Here is a 26,919-nt window from a genome sequence, read left to right as displayed (position 1 = left end):
ACAAAGAAAGTGAATGTCACATGGAGAAAAGTGAACAATTTACGCTGAAAATTGTAGGAGGGAATGTTACTTGAAACATGCAGCAACAAATGTTAATGGACAAAGGCAACAATGGCTACGCTGTAGGGACACTATGGGAGGCGGAATGTAGGAATAAAGTATCTTTGTAACGGAGAGAATTAAGAATGTCGGGTCAAAAGATATCAAAGGAAACCCCGTCCGAAGAATTCAATTATGCGCACGTACTGCGGAACAGTGGCGGCGCATGGGAGCTACAAAGAAACTGTTAAACACTCTTAGTGTTGATACGTGCAAATCGAACGGAAGATGAGGCCCGGTGTACTGTAAAAACAAAAGGTATTGTACTTACCGTGGTCAACATAATGCTGTCTTAAAGAAGGTGTTCAATATGTCCTCCTTGTTCTTCGAGACAGACAGTTACACGATGGCGTAACGATTCTCTGACTTTTGGCAATAACGCTGGAGTTTGCCGTAGTTTGGCAAATGCAGTTCATACGCGCTAGCGAAGATCTTCAATGCCAAGCACGAGCCATTGGCACTCTTCATCTCACACAAGACTCTTCATGTAACCCCACAGAAAAAAAGTCTAGGGTATTCAGGTCGGGTGAACGTGGGGGCCATACTCCTTTGCTTCCACGATCTATCCACCTGCGTGGAATTTTTTCGTTCAGATATGCACGAATAGTGGGATATGAATGGGAAGGTCGCCACTATGCATAAACTACATACACTGCCGTGTCCTCAGTGGCACGTCTTTAACTAGAATAGTTAGGCCCTAGGTTAAAAACTGGAGATACGATATTGCATGCGTTCAATCGCTGTGGTAAGAAGTGTTGTTTCACAACGTCGTCATCAATAATACCAACCAACACATGGAATTGGAAACGCTGATGATGCTTCGTTTCTACATTTGCATGCGGGTTGTTGGATGTCCATCGATGGTCATTGCGGACATTTGTGATGCAATCCCGTATGAATGCCTCATCCGAGAACAACATCTGTGCTAGAACTTTTCTCAGCGTTTCATTCACTTTCTTTGTACTCCTTGGGCCGCCACTGCTTTGCCATAACTTATGCATAATTGAATTCTTTGAATTTGGTTTCTCTGCCAAATTTGACCCGACATTCCTATTTCTTTCCGTTACAAAGATACTGTATTTCTACATTCCGCCTCCCATAGTGTCCCTACAGCGTAGTCATTGTTGCCTTTGTTCATTAACATTTGTTGCTGCATGTTTTAAGTAACATCCCCTCCTACAATTTTTCAGTGTAAATTGTTCACTTTTCTCCGTTACATTCACTTTCTTTGTGCCCCCCTCTAGCGCCGCGACTGTTTCCCCATCACTTATGCATAATTGGATTCTTCGGATGGGGTTTCCTTGGATATCTTTTGAGCCGACATTCGTATTTCTTTCCGTTCTTATGATATTGCAAATAGCCGCCTCGGAAAGTTAAATTTCAGACGCGTCTAGCGTCAAGCGTCTAAACGAAGCCACATTTACCCAATGTTCATATGACATTTATAGCTTGTTTTAACCTGTAGATTCATCTCCCGAATTTTCCGTCATTGATAGATCGGAAGAGAAAGAGATACATCTGCAATATATGTATATATGATTTATGAAATAAGTATAGAAATTACGTAGTTAAAGGACACGTAAGAGAGCGGAAAGGAGATATAGAAGTCTGGACTTTCAGAAACGTCCTAGATAGGTGAAAAGATAGTTAAAAATTGCAAAAGATATCACGTAACTTATCTTTCTTTTCTTATATTCTAGTATATTTTTTCACATCCAAACATCTCTATCCAGAATTACGAGATAAAAGTGAATAGAGAAACATTCCCATCTAAAGGGTTAAATCAGAAAAAAATATTTTGACTCGGACTAGTTTCGAACTCACAACCCTTGAATCTATGAGTCAGCGCTCTAGCGATTGAGCTAACAACTGTTGTAAAAGATTCATTTCTACAACTATCCGTTGATGAATGGTGTGTATTAACCAAGTTGGCCGAAATGAAATCTTTGAGTTTTACGTCCCTCGGTTATGCCGGTTAGGCTAAAGGAGACGGAGATGATGATGAGTAATGAATGAAATGGTGGAATGAAGAAAGTGGGAGGAAACGGGAGAACCCCGAGAAAACCCACGCACACGGTGTTTGTCCACCACAAAGTTCACTTGGCGGGGGCTGGGATCGAACCCGGGACCCCAAGCACCAGAGGTGAACGCTCTACCACTGAGCCACCGCGGCCCGACCAAGTTGGCCGAGATAATTGCTTCATCTAGCTATTGCTATAATAATAATAATAATAATAATAATAATAATAATAATAATAATAATAATAATAAGAAGAAGAAGAAGAAGAAGAAGAAGAAGAAGAAAAACAGAATTTTAAAAGGCGCATTTGTTAAAAGTTTGTATTGCGGAGTAAGTCTTAATATGAGATTTTAATAAATATAAATGTAAGCGTGGTTTATCCGTGCATATTCCTCCATTTGGAGGGAAAAGTATTGCTATCTGAGAGCATCACTTAGAGAAACAACCACGAGATAAATCTGCAGATACATTGCGTTTTTCATGGTACATTGCGTTATTTCTCTTCTATTTGAGCTTTTTCGTCCGGGTTTTTTGTTTTTCAAGTCCAGAGGCATTGTAGAAGACTACGTCCTACGTCCAGACATAGGAAGTGATGACGTCATAATCTTAAAATATATTTTTTCCCTTATTAAGCCTATTTTCATTATTTTTGGCGGGCTTATTTTTGAACGTAGAGGATTGAAATTTTGCACAAACATTCAGTCCACCGAGTAGTATTTACCAGATGTTTTGTTCCGATGTTAGTGTTAAAACAGGGGGGAACCAGAGGGGCAAAATGGTTAAAAAAAAAGGGATATTTGTACCCAAAAAATCACGTTTTTCGTCATTTTCCCGCCTTACATACATGTTGGGGACACGTGAGTTATACCGCCTGAAAGGCAGTTCCATTCTGAAGAGAATGACGGTCGAATTATTATTCTAGGGTAATTAGGGCCGTCTCGGAATTTTTATTAAAATACACTTCTGTATAGGGTAAAAATGGGGCATGGTCGGTACATTTTTTTGGCGGACCTATTTTTTCACGTAGAAGATTGAAATTTTGCACAAACATTCAGTCTACCGAATAGTATTTACCAGATTTTTTTCGATTTCTGCGTAAAAACAGGAGGGGTCCAGAGGGGCAAAAGTTGAAAAAAGGGATTTTTAGAACAAAAAAATCTTTTTTCAGGATTTTCCCGCCTTACATACATGACAGAGACACGTGAGTCATACCGTCTGAAAGGCAGTTCTATTCTAAAGAGAATGATGGGCGAAACATGACTTTAGGGTAATTAGGGATGTCTCAGGAAATTTTTTTCCCTGAGATCATGGTGTTTTGCGGTAATTTTGGGCATTGTGGGAATTCCTGATAAAATTTCTCCCGCCCTTACTATTCAAGATAGAAACTTGAAATTTGGTACAAGCATTTAGTTTACCAAGTACTATTTACCAGATTTTTTTTTGGAAGTCTTTAAGTGCACACAAGGGGGGGGGCAGGGGGGCCCAAAGTTGGACCAAAAAATTCCCCATCAAAATTTTCCCTTCGACATCAATTTTCCCTCTCCTGGTATATGGTATGGGCATGGAAGTAATACCATTTGAAAGCCAGCTTTATTCTAAAGAGAATGAGGTATGAACCATGATCGTAGGGTAAATAGTGACGATGCAGTAGCTGCTTGACTGAAAGTCTAAAAAATAGCCCAAAAAGCCAGGATCCGGAAAGGGATACTGTTTAATTCCTTGAAAGAAAATGTAATTCAGTCTAGGGTGCGACTCGAACACAGAATTTTTAAAACAACTGTTACACACGCTACCCAGTTATCTACAGGTATACACGCTATATCAACTGCGTATCTATCAGCTATTACACGCGCTTTTATCAAACGTGTTAAATCAGTCATTGTCAGTGAGTCGGTGAGCTATGACACACGCTGTTTCTCCACCACAAAGTTCACTTCGAGGGGGCTGGGATCGAACCCGGGACCCCAAGCACCAGAGGTGAACGCTCTACCACCGAGTCACCGCGTCTCCAGCTGTATTTAGAGGCTAACGCCTTTGAAAGAATCACCATTCATCTCAGCGACCGTAAAAACTAGGGATTTGACACGAATATAGGTCATTTTGGATTATTTTTACGTGTTTCGGTACCCCCACCCACCGGTGATCCCGGCCCGCAAACAATGGTAGCCGATTTTGAGTTATTGCTAATGGAAGTGTCACCATTGATTTCAGCGACCGTGAAAACTATGGATTTGACACAAAATCGGCCATTTTCTAATATCATTACATGTCCTGGTAAATGCACCCCTGCCCTGAGAACCCTGGTTCAAATTAAAAAAAACGCTTCGTCCTAGTCTGGGGCCTGGACAAAAGTATCCTTTATCAGAATTTAGTAACTTTATGTCAACTCATCTGATCCCCAGGACGCACACAGACAGACACACAAGCAAACTCGTGCTTTATACACACAACAGATAGAACAAACAGCGTTCTTTCGCATAGAACGTTGCTATGTTGCTTCCACCCAGTTAAGCCTTCTACTAAGTGCCGGAGGGTATTAGTCTTTTATAAGTAAATAAGTCTGTTGAATTTACCTCTTCTATCGAAGTAATGCGTCGCGTGTACTCTTAGTATTTTGTTGTTATTGACCTTGAAGAACCAACAAATGTTTTTTCATGAAGTCACAAGTCGCTTTGGTCCGTGAAGTTGATATACTGTAGAAATGACCTATGCATTACTCACTCGTTGTGAAATAGAAAGATTATGTTGGTTTTATCTGAACACCCACAAATCTGTTATAGCAAGAGGCCTATCCACAACTACTTCCAATCTGGATTAAATTTCACGGCTAACTTTTTGAATTATACACAAGAGTATCATTGATATGTTAGTGTTAATAATATTTATGGGACCAAGGACAAATTTTTAAACTTCCAAACTATGCTGTGCATAAAAGTAGGAAAAGTTCCAGAGCCCTGCAAACCCAGGCCCAAAGACCGGCCCGGCCCGGCCTGGATGGATCTGTATTCAGTGCCCGGCTCGACCCGATCCGGCCCGGCCCAAATCTCGAGCCGGGCACAAACGGGCCGGACACTAAACTGGCCGGGCACAAACGAGCCGGGCTCTAAACGGACCTGGCGAAACCGGCCTGGGAACAACCAAGTTGATAAGTCAAGTCAATCCTTCAATATGCAATGGGAAATGAGAAATGTGTCGTCATAATATTGCAATGTCTATTTGTCCTTCTCGAATAGGAAAATCGTGTGAAAGGTTACCCAAGGTTTAATTTCTATGTCCCTATTCTGTCTGTCTATTTGTTATCTGTGCTTGCTCTGTCCAGCCATGTTTATTATACAATAATCCAGCTCATGGACGTAAAAGTCCTATACTACGCTCATTAGTGCATTACGAGTAACAGAGAAGATATGTAAAACTGTTACACCGTATGTGATACTAATACTACAACTACTACAGCTGATACTACTATTACTATTACGATTACGAATGCTAGTGTTAATTCCACAATTGCTGCCACTGCTACTACTATTACTACTATCACTACTGCTGCTACTCATTACTATACTAATGCGACAGCGAATACCAGTACTGCTATTACTAGTAATACGAAAACAAAACAATGAAAACGAAATCTTTGAGTTTTACGTCCTACAGTTATGCCGGCTAGGCTAAAGGAGGCGGTGATGATGAGAAATAAATGAAATGGTGGAATGAATAAAGTGGGAGAACGCCGAGAAACCCCCACACACGGTGTTTGTCCACCACAAAGTTCACTTTGCGAGAGCTAGCATCGAACCAGGGACCCCATCCACTAGAGATGAACGTTCAACCACTGAGCCACCATTCCACGAACACCTAATCGACCCTGGCATCTTGGTGATTTATTTGATCATTATATTTTGTTATATTTGTAGTATCATACTATAAACAATACAGAAAGATGTAACACTATTTGGTATTTGCCTTGCTAATTGAACATTACTACAAATTGTACTGATCTTATGAGCGCGCCAGTTCACGGTTTTGGCCTGTGTGGTCTTATGGTAGCGTACCAAATACTTTTTAGTAGGTCAGGTACTTAACTTTATTATATGTTCTTTAGGTAACTACGGCTCAGGCCGTATGGATGATGATGGGATGACTTGGTGGAATGAAAACAGTGGGAGGAAACGGGACCACCCCGGAAACTCCCAAGCACACGGTGTTTGTCCACAACAAAGCTCACATAGCACAAGCAGTGATTGATCCGACTACCTCTAGCACCTGATGTAAGTGTTTTTCCTACTGAGCCAGCATTGTCCCTCGTAGATCAAGCATCGGTTCACATTCTACGCAGACCGGCCATAATAACTAGCATTTCTCCATTTTATTCTGTACTTAGAAGGTAAATTCGGTACCACCAGATATGTCAACTCTGACGCGAAGTCGTAGCAGTTGTAGTAATATTAGCAGTGGTCCTAGTAATAATAGTAGAAGTAGTAGTAGTAGTAGAAGTAGTAATAGTGGTAGTATTACAGTACTTTGCAGTCTTGAATAAAGAGTCAGCTTCCCAAACACATTACGATTAGCATAGGCTTACAGTAAGATCGTACGATCACGGCAAAGGCAGGAGTATTGGAGGACATTTAAAAAAAAAGGCTTACAACATTAGTTTCCGATCCGTCTTTCAGAGTGGCCGGGACCGGTTCGGCCCGGTTAGGGTCCGGTCCAGTTTGATATTACTTGAAACGGGCAGGGCAGGGCCGGGACGGGCATATCCCGGGCCGAACCGGGCGCTCCCGGCCCGTGCAGAGCTCTGCTGTCGACAGATACCAGAGCAAAGACAGTGATATAGAGAAATTATTTTCTGCTATTGATTTTGCATCCAACGAATAGGTTCCATCCTACTCTATATTCAAGCCAGAAGTGGTTCAAATTATCAATTTGCGGTTCCAACATTTAACGGCAACACACAGGGAGAAGACTTTTTTGTAAACGATTGCGCGTGTAGAGGCAACATATCATGGTCATCCACAATACTTTACTAAAATTGAAAAGGGTTTAAATTTATTATTACTTCCGGTTTCAACAACAGTTTCAACTTTTATCGTCATAGCATGAAACGGTAACATAGCGAGAACTGGTTTTTGAAAACGAGTTACCATCTAGAGCCAATATCAAGAATATCCAATATATTCTACCGAAACCACAAATGGTTGAAATTTACTATTACTTCCGGTTTCAATTTCTAATTTCCGCCTAATAGAAATAGTAAATGCTTCAAGATGTGGTCTTTTGCAATTAATTCAGTGTCCAAAGAATAGATTTTATTTCCTTCGTTAACCTTCTACTCAAACTGGAATTGGTTCAAATTAGCCATTTCCGGTTTGAACGTTTGTCAATATATAAAAAAATGATAACGGATATTGAGAAGTGGTTTCTGCAAATGATTTAGAGTCTAAAGACGACATATCATGACTATCTACAATACTCCAATAAATTCGGCTGTAGTTAGAATTTACTATAACTCTGGTTTCAATAACGGTTTCAACGTTTATCGCTATAGAACGAAAACGGCAGCAGATAGCGAGAAGCAGTTTGAAGCAAACAATTCAGCCTCTCAACAAACATATCGTTACTATCCATATAACTCTACCAAAGCTGGTAATTGTTCAAATTTACCAGTACTTTCGGTTCCAATACTGATTCCCGTAGAGCAAAAATGTTAAAAGATATTAAAAAGTAGCTTTTTACAATCGATTCATCATCTCAAGAATAGCTTCCTCCTTCTCCATGGCAGCTTTGAGAAAAGCAGAATTTGTTAAAATTAGCCATATTCTGTTTGAACGTTCCTCGCCATAGAACGAAAACAGTAACACATAGCTAGAATATCATTGTCCAAACGATTTAGCGTCTCAAAGCAATATACCATAAATATTGTCAACACCCTACCGGAACAGGAAGTGGTTCAAATGGACTATTACTTCCTATTTCAATTCTTTTTTTCCATAGATCAAAACAATAGGAGATACCAGGATACGGCTTTTTTTTTACGATCAACAGGAAGTGTTACAAATTAACTATTATTTCCTATTTCAATTCTTGTTTCCAGGAATCAAAACAATAGTAGATATCAAGATACGGCTTTTTTACAATCAATTCAGGGTCGTAGGAAAATGGTCCTCCAAGAATTCAGCATCACTAGAATATTTTCCACCAATTCCTATTCAAACCAGAAGTAGCTGAAGTTAGCCAAGTACGGTTTCAACGTGTATTGCTACAAGTTTCTAATCTATGACTAAGAGTGTCAACTTGTTTCATATATTAGACGAGTTACCAGTACCAATACCAAACTAAAAGAAGTGAGTATCGTTTCACAGTGTGAAACGAAGATTTCCAAACTATATGAATTCAATAGTCAAACTTGAAGAAGTATTCTCATCTGTCACAAAAGAAAATGCATGTTTTTCGAGGGATAGTATCTTTCTATCACCTCTCGAAATAATTAAATGTTTTAAAGGACCAATCCCTAACTATAAATCGTTAAATGTATTATCTTTCGTTTTGCAACGCAGACAAGATACGATAGAAATATCGTAAACCTTAATAGAAAGACAAAACAGCTACGTTCTTTTACAAGCTTGAAACTTACGAATATTAGCAATATATATTTACAGAGTAGGGAGTTTCTACTACGTTATTCCGTAGTTCATTGGATCCGTACAGAACTACCACCCAGATGACCCGTGTTCGAAACTTCGTGCTTTGCTTGTGTTAAAAGAAAAAGATGATTACAATTGTAATTGAACTCAAAATCAAGCCAAGTTAGAGATGCGCACGAGACGAGTCGAGTCAGAATTTTCCTGACAAAATTCGTGTCGAGACACAGCTTTTCCAATAGAGAAATATACATTTTTCGAGTCGAGATATTCCTTTTATAGTACATTTTCGAGATGAGACAGCCTCAAATCTTGTTTCGTGCGCATCCCTAAGTCAAGTCTATGATGGAGCTCAGGAAATCAGCACTTATAATTACTTTACTGTTAGGATACAGCTGAGTTGATTCACTATGTCCTACGGTGTATGCTATCAAATGAAGTATAAATATTACATTGAAGTTTTCCAGACAAGATTATTGGCGTGGACAGCAAACTGTATGGCGAAAAGAAAGATAGAAAGTGAAGGGTTAACTTTAAACGGCCCGCTCCAGTTGAAGTGCTTATACAGACACAGACAGATAATGAATGACACGGAGAATCAGTCGTATTAGCAAATGCTAAAACAAATCTTATGCTCTTACACACTTTCACTAACGTGTCTGCTCACTACGGAAGCATCGTAAGTACAGGCACGTAGCCAGGATTACGTAATAGGGGGGGTCCGAGACATGAAATACTGTGGTTATCCACACCAGTTTGATTATTCTAAACTATTTTATTGGTAACATGTATTGGTTCGTTTAGTCAGGATTTCGTAATGGGGGGGCAGTGTGATATGAAATATTGTGGTTATCACACAAGGGGCTTGATCACTATTTGTTAGGACAATAAAATGAGGACATGATAGTAAGTATTTTAGTAACAAACTATGAAGAAATGTCGAATAAAAGAATATTAAAAAGATTTTTAAAAATTTTACAATATCTACGTTCCTTCTTCTGTTCATCCAAATATAACAATTTTCCTTTGATTATGACCTCAACTATTTTTAAAGAAGTACGTATCCAATAATGTCTTGTAAAATATTTTACAATACTTGCGCTCCTTTCTCTATTGAATCAAATGTTAACGGAACTTTCTTCCACATAACTTTTTGTTTTTAACATCCGTCAAATACTGTCTGTTCCAAATAACAATTTAAAGGAGCAGTTGAAAACCGTTTCTGAAATAACATGTTTAATACGTACTACAGAGAAGCGATGATGAAAAATTATTTTTATTTTTAGCTTTTTATTTTTAATGCTGGCTCTTCCTATTTCTCGTTTCTTTTTGTTTTATCCTTCCTTATTTTTTATTTCTGGTCTCGAAGGGGGGATTCCGGACCCCCCCGGGATCCACCCCTTGGCTACGTGCCTGGTAAGTATATACACTAACATATAGCCACGATAGAATATATAGGCAGAACTCAGATTTTGAGTACAGTGTCAAAAGTTAATTTCCGTAAACTGTAAAAGGCAGTGATACTCAAGCAATAATAGTCCACTTATGTTCTATTAAATCCACTTGTTCTATTTATTGGATATTACAAATATTATGCAAACTTGCAAACTAAAATGAAATATAACAAATTAAAACAAGATGGTAATCGATACAAATGTAGAGGATGGATATGACATGCCCGAGTATGATGGAGGAAGCTATTTGTTTACTTTTTGGCCAACCACTAAGAACATTTATAAATCCATATCCTACTTTGTTATGCGCAATTACTACATTCAATATTCACGAACGACGACGAACTGAAGGGTATGAGGATACCGTTGCAAGTAACAACTGTAGTCATAATATTATAGTTAAACTAAGCAACGGTGAAAATAGTGGGGAAATTAGAATGACCAATACTGAACAGCTTACATCGCTCATTTTGAAATACGGCTAGCAGATTAAACTTACAAGAAATGACAAAAATCAGTGAAATTTGGCGTTATACTAAGCATGTTTTTTGGGGAAAAAGCGAAGATCTCTGGTGGGGATACTTCAGTTGATATCTTGGGGGGGAGCAAAATGTGATTGAGGGGGACAAATCCCCCTCATTCCCCCGGTAATTCGCACACTGAAAACAAGGGTACAATAATTAACGATATACAGTAAGGGGTTAATATGAATAAACTGTGTTCTGATGAGCAGGCCTACTGTACTACTAGAAAATAGTTTGTTGATGGTATGTAATATTGGAATTCTTTCAGATCAGTTTGCATATCCTACGCTTCTCTATATTCTGTATTTTTAATTTTACATAACAATATTGTTATTATTATATAATTAGTTTAGCAGAATAATAATAAGTTGCCATTTTTTCTAATGCCTTGGGATGGGCACGAGTCGAGCTAAAACACGACTCGAATTCAAGTCGAGTTTCGAGTCGAATCAAAGGTAATTTTCTCGAATCGAGTTCCGAGACGAGTCAGTTTTTGACGTCGAGCCGTTTGATAAATGGCTCGCTCGTTCCGCTCGTTTTAGAAAGACTTCCAGCATTTATACACAGCATAGGTTGGAAGGTCATTTCTATTTCAACTTCATGAATTAAAGGGAACTCGTATTCCTCGAAAGGCATTTGTTTTGTCCTTCAAGGTCAATAGAAGAATGAAAACGCTGATACTAGGAGTATTTTAACACGCGACTCACTACAACGATATAACAGAATGCTGCCTCCGGCTGTTAATAAAAAGCTTAACTAGCTGGAACTCGCTAGTATAGTAGCAACGTTCTATGCCAAACAAACATGTGCTGTAAAAGAAATACTAGGGGTTGTTTTGTCTATGCGCGCAGACTACGTAGGTGCTCCCTGGCTCCAGGCCCTCCAGCACTCACACAAAAAATCTTGTCAGGGCGCTGCAGGCAAGATTTTTAGGTTCATAGAAATATAATAAAATAAATATTTCTCACTGGCCACTATCAAAAAATAAACAATTAAAACATCGAGATTGAAGTTAAAATTTCTAACCTCTAAAGCATAATTGTTTGTTTCAAGTTTGTTTGTGCAAAGGCGACCAAGGAACACACTAAATTAGTCTCTTTATACTTTATGTCCACAACAAAATCCTTGCAATTTCTTTCTGCAATAACATTAAAAGTATTTTCTTTTATGATGAGTTTTTCATTTTAATTTGTATGAATGTAGTATTTTCTTTTGGTAACGTATTGATAATATCACTGCTTCTTGCACTCATTGTGCATCATGTAAGTTGTTGAAAATATACACTAAATATCACGATTGTATATGTTAGAAATATGCATTACAGTAATTAAACTTGATCACGGGTTTAAACCTGTTTCTTTACGTTTAAGTCAGCCGTGTTACCGACTGAGCTAGGACAGCCCCAACTTATATTACCGGTATATTTTACTTTATCACAGCACAGCCCTTTATGACAGCGTTCATAAAAGATTTTAACTGAAAAGAAATCAATCAAAAAAAATATGGAGACTCCCTTGAAAACATATAACACGCCCCGCCATTGATATGCACCCACATACATTTTGGAAAGTCGGCGCCGTTGGTTCTATCTGTTGTGTTTGAAATCAGTGTTTCTTTCAGAAACTATATTCCCGGGGGGGGGGACATTTCGTATTCCGGGGGAAACTATTGATATTAGTGTATTTATTATTATATTATACACGTATTATTTTGATCTCTTCCGGGGGTACTCTCACAGCTCCGGGCGGGCAGTGCCCCCTAAAAACACTTCTGGAAAAAACACTGTTTGAAATACACCTAATCTAATATAAATAAAATAAAAAGTTTGTTTATGTATCTGTCTGTCTGTTTGTATGTAACTAGGGATGCGCACGAGACAAGATTTGTGGCTGTCTGGTCTCGAAAATGTGCAGTAAAAGTGATGTCTCGACTCGAAAAATGTATATTTCACTATTGGAAGAGCCGTGTCTCGATCGAATTTTGTCAGGAAAATCCTGTCTCGACTCGTCTCGTGCGCATCCCTATATGTATCTGTGTGCTGCCTGGAGACCAGACGAGAGGACCGAGAGTTACCAAATTTTGATCTCTGGTACCTTGGTCCAGGCCCCAGATCAAGATGAAGCGTTCTTTTCTTTTTTTTAATCGAACCAAGGGGTTTCAGGAGACATTTACAGGGACATGTAAAAGTAGTAGAAAATGACCGATATTAGTGTCAAATTCATAGTTTTGGCGGTCTCTGAGATTAATGGTGAAACTCCGATTGCGTTAACTTCCAAATTCACCCCATTTGGTTGCGGGTCGGAGTACCGGAGGGGTTACCCACACATGTAAAAATAATCTAAAATGACCGATATTAATGTCAAATCCATAGTTTTCGCACTCGCTGAAATCAACGGTGATACTACTACAGGCGTTGACTTCCAAATACAGCCACCATGCGAATAATGGGTTTTTCAGATAGTTATTAATAAATGCAAGAAATAAATTATTAATAATAAATGGGAATAGATAGGAATACATTTTGAAAGAAAGAAACGAAAGTGTAAACATACATAACCATATCTGACTTTGGATAATCTATCCTAAACAACAATCACTAATCTAACAAGAAGAAAGTAGACTGGTAATTTAACTTCGGTGTCATTTTTCGCGAGGTAGTATTGCACATTTAAAATATGAATATTTAGGGATGCGCACGAGTCGACATGTCTCGAATCTCGACTGGAATTCGAGTTGAGACACACTTTGTAAAATTCGAGACGTGTCGTGACAAACGTATTTGTCGACTCTAATTTTCGAATCGAGACACGAGTCGAGTCGAGGCTGTTCGTAAAAATCTCGACTCGACTCGAATGTCTCGAAAATATTTCTATAATTTTTAATATTATTTTGAAGAAAGTATTCACTCAGAAAAAGCCTTGAAACCAATTCCAGCATTTATTACTTTAGAAAGGTACAGAACGGATAAACTTAATAGTTAATCTTTCGAAATCAAGATTTAATTTTCAGCTCAATTCAGTTAATTAAAACTAATAATTAATGTCGTGATATTTGATTTTAATAATAATAATAATAATAATAATAATAATAATAATAATAATAATAATAATAATGCTCTTGGGGAACATTCACGTGAGCATCCATGTGTCTAGTGGAGCTCGAGCAAGGCACAATGACGGCCGAGGCGTATCGCACACTGCTTGCAGACTACGTACACCCCTTCATGACAACCATGTTTCCCAGCGGAAGTGCCATTTTTCGACAAGAAAATGCACCATGTCACAAGGCCAAGAGTGTGATGAAGTGGTTCGAGAAATGTTCAACAATGTTCTATATCTGTTGACGGTGTGCGAATTACAAGGGGGATGAGGCAAATCCCCATTGGTAATACTGGATGTTGCTATAACCAAAGATTTCCCTCTATGTCAAAGAACTATGTGCTGTGTAATTAAAATGTTATCAGTAGTTCTATCCGTAGTGCGTATGAAATAAATTATTAAGAAATGCGGCCTATGTGGCTTTCCGATTCCAAACATGGCTTTGGTTCGAATAACATCATAAAACAATAAAAAGAAATTAAATTTTATTGTCAAACCAGCATCATTTCAAACTCAGACAGAAAAAGGCTGACACGTTTGTATCTTTTTTTCGGAACGAGAAAACTCATCAAACAATGATTAGTCACTGATGAAACTGGCATTAAGAGAACTTGTATTTCTGTAAAGGATTTTTATACATACATATAACCACCAGCCCTCGGAATGAAATCTTCTGAAACACTGATCTCGATGCATGGTTTAACATTTTACTTGAATCTGGAACACTATCACAAAATATTTAAACTTGAATCGATTGGAAAATGGAAATGAAACCTGTTTGTAAGAATCATTAAAAAAACTTTAGGTATTCCTTGTTTTTAGGATAGTCCTCATTTGAAATAATAAACGCTGGTATACTTTCGAAGGCAATAATTTATTCCGAGTTAATAAATTTTTGAACACTTTCAAAAACTGTTTAAACTTTTGAGACATGGGACGAGACGAGGCATTTCAAGAGACGTCTCGTCTCGTCTCGGAAACCTAGCCGCCGAACCAGGATATGATCAAGGTAGGGACTAAACCATAGTTGCCAACTTTATCCAGTGTAAATAAAGTAGGGTTGAAACCCATTTTATCCAGTGTATACCAGAGCATCAAGTGAAGGGCGATAATTATTTCATAAGTTCACACACGGTACGATCAAGCACTGAATCTATTGAAATCCTACTACGTAATAATTATCGAGTGTCTGCACTTTTTCTATTAAAATCCATAGTATATTCTATCATAATAAAAATTGTCACTCATGTAGTGTATGCTAATGTAACTCATGATAAAAGTGTTTTCTTTTCAAACAAAATGAAACGGTTGAGGTGGACTCTGGCGAGTAGAAGACATGCAATTTATTAAATCGTCTCGCAACCTACTTGGCCACACACTTAGGTTACACTCTTCAACTTTTTTCCATGTTATCTAAAGTATCGACTAACCTTAAATTCGCATTGCCAATTCGGGTTTTCTAACAATTAATCTGTTGCAACTTAATTTGGATGCAAAATTCTGACTTAATTAGCACTTAAGAACTTTACAGTGTGCATTAAAATGCTGACAGAAATATAGTGAAATCTCAGTTTCAAATTTTATGTCTACGTTGAATCTAAATACCTGTGCCGTCATTTCCTTCAATGTTGAAAGGAGCCGAAACTTGCAATAGATCTCAATTTTTCGCTTATATAACCTTTAATTCCCACTATTTGTTCACAAAATTTTAAAGAAAAAAAAATCAAATGAAATCTTTGTTTTATATCCCACGTTTATGGCGGTTAGGCTAAAGGAGTCGGTGTTGATGAGAGATGAGTGAAATGGTGGAATGAAAAATGTGGGACGAAACGGGAGAACCCCGAGAAAACACACGAGCACGGTGTTTGTCCACCACAAAGTTCACAGAGCGCGAGCTGGGATCGAACATGAAACCCCAAGCACCGGAGGTGAACGCTCTACCACTCAGCCACCGCGCCTCCAAAATTTTAAAGAAATATAAGATACTAAAAAGCAACACTTCCGATGTGTAACACTTCGATTTTATTAAAATTTGGCAGATAGATATTAAACATGAAATAAACGAATATGTGTCTCCTATTTTCTGCGGAAAAACAGTTTTAGAGGGCAAAAGCCCCCACGCAAAATTTTGAAAGTTGACGCCCGCAAGGCAAAGAAATTGAGCAGAAGTAAACGAAATTTTACACACATATTGCAGACAAAATTAGGGAATACGTGCTTCGTATTTTCCTGAAAAAATCGGTTAGGTGGGGCACGGAACCCTCCAAAACTTTCATCACGAAATATTGAAAGCGCTAGTAACAGTATGTCAGATGTGTGTAAAGGACATGAAGAATTGCAACGAAATTTTGTGTAAGAACAAAGCGCAAAAAAATAAACGAATACGTTTTTTTTTATATTGTGCGGAAAAACGGTTTTAGGGGCAAAAGCCCCACCCAATGTTTTTTAAATTGAAGCCCGAAAGGCCAGAGGAAGTTAACCGCAGTCAATGAAACTATGCACAGATATTGTAGATATAAAATGAGGGAATACGGGTTCTTTATTTTCTTAAAAAAAAAAAAAAGAAAACCGTTTAGGTGGGACACAGACCCTCCAAAACTTTGATCGTAAAATGTGAAAAGTGCTAATAACAGTATGTCACAGTATGCTTGGAGGACATGAAGAATTGGAACAACACATTGTGTAGGGACAATACGCAAAAAAAAAATCGAATACGGTTTCTTATTCTGCGGAAAAATGGTTTTCAGGGGGCAAAAGCCACACCCAAAAGTTTTAAATTTGAGACCCAAAAGGCAAGAAAAAACTGCACCGAATTGAGTTACATTGTGCACAGATATGGTAGACGTAAGATGAGATAATTGGGTTTCGTATTATCCTGGAAAATAGCGGTTGAGTGAGGCACGGACCTTACAAACCGTTGATTATTAAATATCAAAATTGCAAATAAGCATATGTCGGACGTTCCTAAAGAATATTTCGAATTGCAACGAAACTTCGTATATTCCAAAACAATAAATGAACCGTGTTTTAATTTTTGCGGAAAAACAGTGTTGGGGCCTAGGCTCCATCCGAAAAAAAGTAAATATTTCCGTAATAGCGCAGGAAGGAGTGGACCGAAGCAAATGAAATTGTGTGTAGATTTTATATACACCCTATGTGAAATAAGTCCTTTCGTGTTTCTCAAGTTTCCCTATCCGTTTTGCTTCAATTTTGGCAGATCAAGAGCAAACTAGAAATAAATCGACACGTATTTTTGTTTATGCGCAAAAACATTATAAGGGTTAAAAGTGCGTCCTGAAATACTATAAAAAACGCTATACTGTTTGTGCTTGTAGTTGATCTGAAAAATTTAAAGAAATCGGATGGAGAGACGACACATGTGAAACACGAAGGGCCATAGTTTACACACCCAATATCTACATACAATTTCATTTGCTTTGGTCCACCCGTCTCTCCCCTCAAAGCCTCGGTCCACTCAACAGTTTTTTGTTTCAGGAAGAATATGAAACACATACTCCCTCATCTTACCTCTGCAATACTTGTGCACATTTCATTCATTTCGGTCCATTTCATCTTATCTTTCTTGCGTCAACTTTCAAATTTTTGAGTGGGAGCTTTTGCCACCTAAAACCATTTATCCACAGAAAATTAAAAAAAACGCGTATTCGTTTATTTTTTGCCTATTGTTCATACAAAAAGTTTCGTTCAAATTTTTCATGTCCTTTACAAACATCTGACATACTGTTACTAGCAGTTTTGATAATTTGTGATCAAAGGTTTCGAGGGATCCGTGCCCCACCTAACCGTTTCTTACAGGAAGATACGAAACTCGTATTCTCTCAGTTTATATCTGCAATATCTGTGCAAAATTTCATTCACTTTGGTTCACTTCTTCTTACCTTTCGGGAGTCAACTTTAAAAATTTTGGGGTGGACTCTTTAGCCCCCTATAACCGTTTTTCCGCAGAAAATAAAAACAACAGTATTCGTTTGTTTTTAGCGTATTGTCCATACACAAAGTTATGTTGCAATTCTTCATGTCCTTTACATACATCTGACATACTGTTACTAGCACATTCGATATTTCGTGATCAAAGGCTCGGTGCCCCAAACAACCCTTTTTTCCTGGAATATATTTAACCCGTACTCCCTCATTTTATGTCTACAAAATCTGTGCACAACTTCATTCACTTTGGTTCATTGTTTTTGCCTTTCGGGTGTCAACTTTCAAAATTTTTGGTGGGGGACTTTGCCCCCGAAAATCGATTTTTCGCAGAAAATAATAAACAGTATATGTTTATTTTTTGCGTATTGTCCATACACAAAGTTATGTTGGAATTCTTCATGTTCTTAGCACACATCTGAAATACTGTTACTGGCACTTTTGATTTTTCGTGATCAAAGTTTTGGATGGTTTGGTGCTCCACCCAACCGTTTTCTGAAGGAAAATACGAAACCCGTATAATCATTTCACGTCTGCAATGTCTGTGCAAAATTACATTCACTTTGGTTCACTTCCTCTTAGCATTCAGCGTCAACTTTCAAAATTTTCTGGCGAGTTTTTCTGAAAACCTAAAAACCGTTTCTCCGCAGAAAATAAAATAACTGTAATCTTTTATATTTGGCGTTTTGTCCATACACAACGTTATGCTGCAATTCTTCATGTCCTTTATACAGACACCTGACATGCTGTTACTAGTACTTTCGATATTTCGTGATCAAAGGTTTGGGGGGGTCGGTGCCCCAAACAATCCTTTTTTTTAGGAATATACTAAACCCGTATTCCCTCATTTTATGTCTATAATATCTGAGCACAACTTCTTCACTTTGGTTCATTTCTTCCTGCCTTTCGGGCGTCAACACTCAAAATTTTGGATAGGGGCTTTAGCCCCCCAAAACCGTTTTTTTTAAGTGAAACACAGTATATGTTTATATTTTGCGTATTGTCCATACACAAAGTTTCGTTGCAAGTCTTCATGAGCTTTACACACATCTGACATACTGTTACTAGCACTTTCGACATTTCGTGATCAAAGGTTTGGAGGGGTCTTTGCCTTACCCAACCCTTTTTTGCAGGAGTATACGGAACCCGTTTTTTGTCATTTTACATCTACAATATCTGTGCACAACTTAATTCACTTTGGTTCACTTGTTTTTGCCTTTCGCGTGATAATTTTCAAAATTAGTGTTGGGGATTTTGCCCCCTAAAATGTTTTTTCCGCAGAACATAAAAAAACCGTTTTCGTTTATCTTTGCGTATTGTCCATACACAAGGGTTTCGTTGCAATACTTCATGTCTTTTACAAACGTCTGACATACTGTTACTAGCACTTTTGATATTTTGTGATCAAAGTTTGGAGGCGTTCGAGCCTCACCCAACCGGTCTTTCAAGTAAAATAAGAAACCTTTTTTTTTTTGTCATTTTACGTCTACGATATCTGTCCACAATATCGTTTACTTCGGTCCATTTCTTTTTGCCTTTTGGGAGTCAACTTTCAAAATTTTGGGTTGGGGCTTTTGCCCCCTAAAACCGTTTTTCCGCAGAAAATAAAAAACGTATTCGTTTGTTTTTTCGTATTGTCCATACGTAAATTTTCGTTGCAATTCTTCATGTTCTTTACACACATCTGACATACTGTTACCAACACTTTTGATGTTTCGTAGTCAAATGTTTGGAGAGGCCCATGCCCCACCCAACCATTTTCTTTATTAAAATACGAAACCTGTATTCCTTCATTTTACGTCTGCAATATCTGTGCACAATTGCACTCATTTCGTTTCAGTTGTTCTTGCATTTCGGGTGTCAACTTTTTAAATTTTGATTTGGGCTTTTATATTAAACCTTTGCATTATATAACTCTTTTTCTTATAAGATTCTTTTTGGGGGGCGAAGGACAGAAATGGTTCCCCCTGATATCTGTTTCCTGACATTCATCTTGTTTGAACTGCTTAAGTAAGAACATTTTGTAACTTTTGATGTCATCCAACTACGTCACGATAATAAAATTGTCATTCTTAACAATTTGTTTTATTCTCTTATTTGCAGTTTGCCACTCTGATATATTTATTACAAAATTGAGGTTTGGTCCAACCCCTTTCGAATTCGCAACCAACCGAAGCGCCGAGCATTTTGGGTTGCCTGCTATTGCAGGAAAAGGAGAATTGCAGGTGGTAATGCACTTTTGGAGTCGTGTATACAAATACTGGAAGGAAAATATTGCACACAAACGTTATGTTCGTATGTTGAACATAGTTTTTTTGTATGTTGTGCAAAGTATCCACATCTACGGGTTAACTTTGCACAAAAGTTTATATTTCAATAATTATGGTCATACTAATGCACTTGAACAAATGTTTCCTCATATAGCTAGCTATTATATGTATAAAATACAGTCTTCTAAATCATTACTTTTGTAAGTTACATGCGATTTTCTTTAAAATTCCTTAAAACTGGTGCAAAGTCTTACGGTATAGGAAGTGATATGCGAATTAAGAAGCGAAATCTGAAAGGTCAAGGAAATATACAACAGACGTAAACGTGACGAGTGGAATTTAAAATGATAGAGAAATTTAAATAATATATTCCCCCAGGGAAGAAAATTCCAAGGAATTAGAAAGATAGCATGACAGAACTAGGGTCTACTATGGCAGTATAGAAACTCAGGATCTAAAGATGGAAATAAGCCTCCAATGAGCGAATTGTAGCTTGAGGAAGATAAAAAGAATACGTTGAGAATATGTATGACAGCAAAAATAAACTTGGTATTTTAGGCATTACAACGGAAAGTCAAGTGAACGAGAATAGCCAAAGAATTGCGATGCTCAAGGACAAGTTAAATATATATATATTAGGGTGCATCAAAAACTCCACTGTTCACAAAGTGACTTGTCCCTGGGCTAGAAATATTCCATTTGAGGTATAATACAGATCAGCAATTTTTTAAATAAAAATCAAAGCATGTTTAGGGGGTCCACCAGAGGCATAAACTTATATGAAACAAGATAGTTATCTGAAAAGTTGCTCAACAGTTGGTGCCACGTAGCCTGTATCGTGAAGTTTGAATGAAAACAACACAAGGGTAAGATATTCTTCTCTTCGTATTTACACTATTAAGATTTTAAAATTAAGATTAAGACGAGGAACCAACCAAGAGTGAGCCAGACTATACTGTAGTATCTACAAATCCTTCTGACACAATTCAGCGGCACGCTCCATATCATCAACGACCAAACATAGTAGTTTAAGCAACTCATTTGCAAATGACGCCCGCACAACAGGATATTTATACCAAATCGGTGATAAAGAAAGCAGATGGAGATACATTAAAATTCACTACGTCGTACTCCAGTGCAGATAGGACCCGACGAAAGGTTAGTCAACATATATCTTCAATGGAAAACTAGACTTCACCAGAGCTTGCCACCGTACACTGAGATTCAAAGTTAATGTCATCTTTGCCCGATAAATACGTGAAAGAAGAACGTCTTACAATCGTCGTGGGGAACAAGAATAAACTAAAGCTACTGGGCACACCTATTTACAAATCTGTGGTTGGTATGAATACTAGTGTTGCTATCGACTCTCGAAGCAAGAAAAATTAATGCGCATATTTTATTAAATTCATAATTGACTTTTGGTGATAAACTTAGCAGTTGGCAACTATGCTAGTGCTCTTTCAGTACATGACATCTCTTCGACACCACAAACTGACTTTTCTTGTGAGTGTGTATGTGTGCTGAGCAATAGTCCTTTGTTTCGAAGACATTGGAACTTTCGGTTGTGTAGTTTTCCAGAACATTCGAGAAGGTGCTGGATCATTCCACGTTTCCGGTTACTTCTAAGCCCAGTTGAGATTGGACAATTTTCCAGTTATCAGCCAATCAGGAAGAGCGTTATGTCCAGAGTATACTTACTCATCACGTGCATTGTGTGACGAAGAAGTGCGCTAAGCAATCGGGCTTTGACGATCAGCAAGTAAGGCACGCGTCCCGGTGCGAAGACTTGTATTTCTACATAAGTGGGAAATAGTGAAGAACTTACGTTTGATAAATGAAAATAAGTGAATCTAATATACGCAGTTTCATGCCCGATATCAGTTAAAGCCTTAGCCAGGAAAATTCATTAAACAAGAAGTTTTACTGTGCCCGTATTCTGCATTCCGAGGACGACACTGGGAGTAACCTCCATCTCAGAGGAAGTGAACCTGTAAGTAGCATTAACTTGTACATTTGAAGGAATCATCAGGGAATTCATGTGAGAACTATCCCGAAAGTATCTACCACAGGAGTTAATCGGTCGACTAATATTAAAGTGACTACTTCTTTTAGTTGCAATTAGTACGCCAGATCCACCGTCGTGAATCAGCAGTGATTATATATATATATATATATATATATATATATATATATATATATATATATATATATATAAAGCCACTAGTAAATGAGCTCATACGCGTATAACTATCTTATGTAAATAATTTCGTACTTGTATCATTGTTTTAGCTAGATAGGGAATTCAGCAAAGAAGTACTATACTAGTATTCAATGTCCCCGAATCTTACTTTCACTGTGTAATCAATACGAATGGTGCAGATTTCATCTTATGTTGCTAACATGTAATATTTATTGTCTGTTTCAGTTCGTACATACATTAACATCAAAGTTCCATGTAATATCCGGTTCATGTAAAACAAAACTACTTTGCTCTATAGTTAAATATGACAACCAGTTCCCGGTGTTTCAATTTTCTGATTTCTTTTCTTTCACTAGTGTTAATTTTAAATGCTAATGCGAGAGTAGGTTGCGGTACGTACTCCAATAATATGAGTAGTGAACTATCCCTCACAGCAGACTTTAATAAGTACAAAAAAGGTAAAATTGACATTTCTTTTCCATTTTGGTCTTTACCATAGGATAGTTCATACGTGACCAACCACGTTGCGACCGATCTCTTCATTCGAGTCGTTCCCAAGCTTGAATGGAGGTCGGCAAAGCATGTATATGCGTCCGAGTGAAGGAGATGATTGGGAAGAGTTTTAATTAGTAATTGATGTAAACAGAGAGTGCAAGACGAATTCGTGTGACCTCCTTCACAAAGCGATAGCATATTTAATTGGTGCCGAAACCCGGGACGGATTTACAATAGCGTGACCAAATTTTCTTTCATTTTGTACCAGTAATAACAAGTAAACGAGGAGTAGTCTACGCAGTAAATTTGTGCATTATCCATACTAGTTGTGTTCTATCTTTAATAGTTGTGTGCATAATGTTCTTTTAGAGAAATATTAGTCGCAATTAGAGTGAATCCTTAGATTGATTTAGAGAAATTATTAGCTTTTTTTAATCATTGATTACTGAACTTGTACAAAATGTCGGAGTCTGAGGAATTAAAGAATATGCTTACCGCTTTATTTGAAAAGCAGTCGGAACAGCTTAATAACACAATTGAAGGTTTGAAAAAAGAACAGGTAGAAAGTGTTGCTAGTTTACAGGAAAATATCGCTAGTTTGAAAGAGAATGTTGCGAGTTTGAAAGAAGAACAAACGAAAAATGTCGTTAGCTTGAAGGAAAACATCGTTAGTTTGAGAGAAGAAAAGGCAGAAAACGTTGTTAGTTTGAGGGAAAATTTAGAAAGTAAATTGGAACAAGTTAGTAAGGACGTTTTGCAAACCAATAATGCTGTTGCTCAGATTACTACGCATATTCAGGCCATGGAAGAGAAAATTGAGGAATATAAAAAGGAGTGCAGGTCGAATTATGAGTCCGTGCAGGCGCAGATTGAGGATTGTAAGGCCGAGATAGTACAAGACCACGTAAACAATCAAGAGAAGTTTCAGGAAGTAAAGGATAGGCAGGTGTTATTAGAACTCAACACAAATAGATATCATGCCCAGGTAGAAGAACAAATTTCCGAATTTCGAGCAACGATCGACACCCACAGTGCATTCATGCGGGAAGCGATGACTGGTTTACGAGAACAGCGCGGTGAGGTAAATGAAATACGGGATGATATGGTAGAAATTAAGAAAGTAGTTACCGAAAATAAAGAGGAAATTACGCAGGTCGCGACGGGGGTAAATAGATTAGAGTCGCACACCATCCAGTCCATTCAGCAAGTCATCCAACAAGTACAAAATATCCCCACACGATCAGTGGTAAAAGCGGAAGTGAATCAGGAAGTGAATAATCGTGTTTTGAAGTTAGAGCAAGAGTTAAATGATTTGCGAAATAATCAGTTTAGTCGCGGATCTGACCCTTCCATGCGCGAGACCGATGAAAATAGTGAGTATGACAGTGGTAGTGAAGGTTACGAATCCGATCATTCGAATAGTAATGGGAAGAATAATACATCTTTTGCGAAAATAAGTAAACCTCGACGCCGTATTACAATCCAAGAAATACGAGACTTGCCGACATATAGTGGGATGCCAGATAAAGAAACTGCTCGCTCATACTTACGCGATTTACAACACAAGTAGACATTGTTAACCAACCTGATGAAGTCGATGAAGACAATTCTGAAACATTGCTAAAGCAGGCCTGTGTTAAATTGCAACATTGTGATCATTTAGAATACTTTGTGCATAAATTGGGCGACTTGTATATCACACACCATTGCAAAAACTCCGCCGAATGGTATTAAAGCAATCATGACCAACTTTTCCAGTGGATTGCAACTGCTCCATTGAAAAAAAAGGAACCTCACCAATCCGCATGTTTAGGGATTTCTTTTACAGCTTACCAAAGGAGACCATCCGTCCAGTCATATCTCTCACCATTATAACAGGTATGTGAAATAATAAATGTGCTTAATGAAATTTTATTTCAGGATTATCCCAGATTGAGGACGACTAGGAGAAGGAAAGGACCCAGGAAGGATGAATAAAAGAAAGGAAAGGTAAAATAAATTGAAATTAGTTCGCGAATTTGTTTTGATTTGAAAATCTCACAACCCCAACCCATTTTGGCCGTTACTATTTTTTTTATGTGGACATCACCACAGTCATGGAATTTCAACAATTTGTTTATGTATTTGTGTTAATTTCAGGATAAAAGGAGGACATCTGAATAAAGCTAGACGCACAATACTTTGTGTTGTTTTATTACTATAGTATTAAAAAATGTGAATTTTGGAACCTGTTAACCCTATTTGAAGTTCTTATTAGGAATTTAGAGATTGGTTAGGTACCCTTAGAGACTTTGGTATGATTTTTTTTTAGAGAATGTATGTTATAAACGTGTGTATATGCATGTTTAAAAGTTATCTACAAATAATGTTGGTTAATTTGTCGGTGTAAGAACATAAACCAAATTTTACATTGGTATGCCTAAAAAAATGTTTCTCCGTTAATGATTTTGTTTTCCTATGTAATTATGTCATTGAGCATATGCAAGAGCACAGTGAATTCATAATACTAGACTGGTTAAACATCGAAAATAAAATAAAATAAAATATTATTGAATGTGATTCAGGAAGTAATTGAAAATAAAGTCGAAAATGATAAATTTGGTTACGAACTTGTTCATATGTAGCCTTCTTATGCAAACTTAATAAGTATTCGTTGTGATGTTAAGAAAGTTTGAAATTTAGTTGAATTTTAAAACAAGTACGTTCTAAGTTAAAAAGAGTTAAGAGGTTAAAATGCAATTTAACCCTTAGGGGCGTCACTACTTTCTTTCTAAATTAAAGTGACGAAATCGGGGTAGCGTCCGATTGGGCCTCAGCTAGTGTGTGATTTGGCAATTAGACACACACACTTCAAAATTCCATTTTGGCTTGTGATGTTTAATATATATATATATATATCTTTTAAAAAAAGGAAAATATTTAATTGACGCTTAAAATTTTACATTTTATTAGATATTTATTTTTTAATTGACTTAAAGGAAACGATAAATTGCAATTGTTTGGATTTTAGTAAACAATTTTCTCCCTCTTCTTTTCTTCTGGGTACACCATACCCACACGATAACATAATAAAAGGTTACACATGTACTGGTTATAGAAAGGATTATTATTTCATTTGTAAAATTTTGTTATAGTATCTTGTGGGTGCGATGGACGCAATGATAACCGATACAATTTGGTATCTACGTATAAAGTGTTTGTTTTAATTAGGTAACGATTACCTATAACAAATTTGAGTCATAAAATGGAAAATACATAAAATATAAATTGGTTGTAAACACTATGGAAATTTGATAATCAAAATTATCATCAGCCTTGAATTCATTAACATTGTTGGTTTGATTTTGGATAAAATTTGATAAATATTGTTTTAAGTTTTGAAATGAATCTATTTTCGGAAATGAAAATGTAAATATCAATTGTTCAAAATAGAGTTAGTTAAATCACGAATATGACATTCCAATTTTAAATGATATTTGTCGGATGTAACGATTAATTCAGGATTTAAAAATTTTTCTTTCAATTTCATTTCTTCTAATCTTTCTTGTATGAGAAGAGTCTGTTGGTTCTTAGTTGAACATAAACACTTGTATAATTTTCAACCTACTGATTATCGCCATTGTCAGACTCGTAGTATTGACTTTATTTTCTTGTTTCGTTGAGGTCATTACCATTCTGTTGTTCATTTTTCATTACTCGAAAAAAAAAGTTAAGCATGATACGTTTGTGCTGGAAGCCGATTAGCGTTCTCTTACGCATTTATAATTCTATAATTTTACTGGAAAAATTGTCATTTTAGATTGTAGATAATTGTGGTTTTAGATTTGTGAATATATATTCTCGTTTGTGACTTTAATCTCGGATGTGACGACATACCTGGAGTTGATAAGTGCACTTTGCCAGAAAGGCTGCACATGTTTGTATTGGTCAGTGCTCTTTAGCAAGTCATGTGTTTGTAAACCTACTAGTTTTTGTGGGTATGAGCAGACCACAAAATAATTTCAATATTTTATGAGATGGAACTCAAATGCAGGGCTGTGGTATCGAATGTCTTCCCCCCAGGGTATTCTTATTGTCCTTTTCACATATTTTTAATACCTTCTGTAGGTCTAGGTACTAACAGTCCAATTGGGGTTGGAATAATTTACCCGATTGTGACATAGCTGTAATGCGTGAAGC

The sequence above is a fragment of the Thermobia domestica genome, chromosome 8, assembly GCF_964235325.1.
Source record: "Thermobia domestica chromosome 8, izTheDome1.hap1.1, whole genome shotgun sequence".
Classification (NCBI taxonomy): Eukaryota; Metazoa; Arthropoda; class Insecta; order Zygentoma; family Lepismatidae; genus Thermobia; species Thermobia domestica.
The sequence above is the reverse complement of the archived record's forward strand: the minus strand, read 5'-3'. Positions refer to the sequence as shown.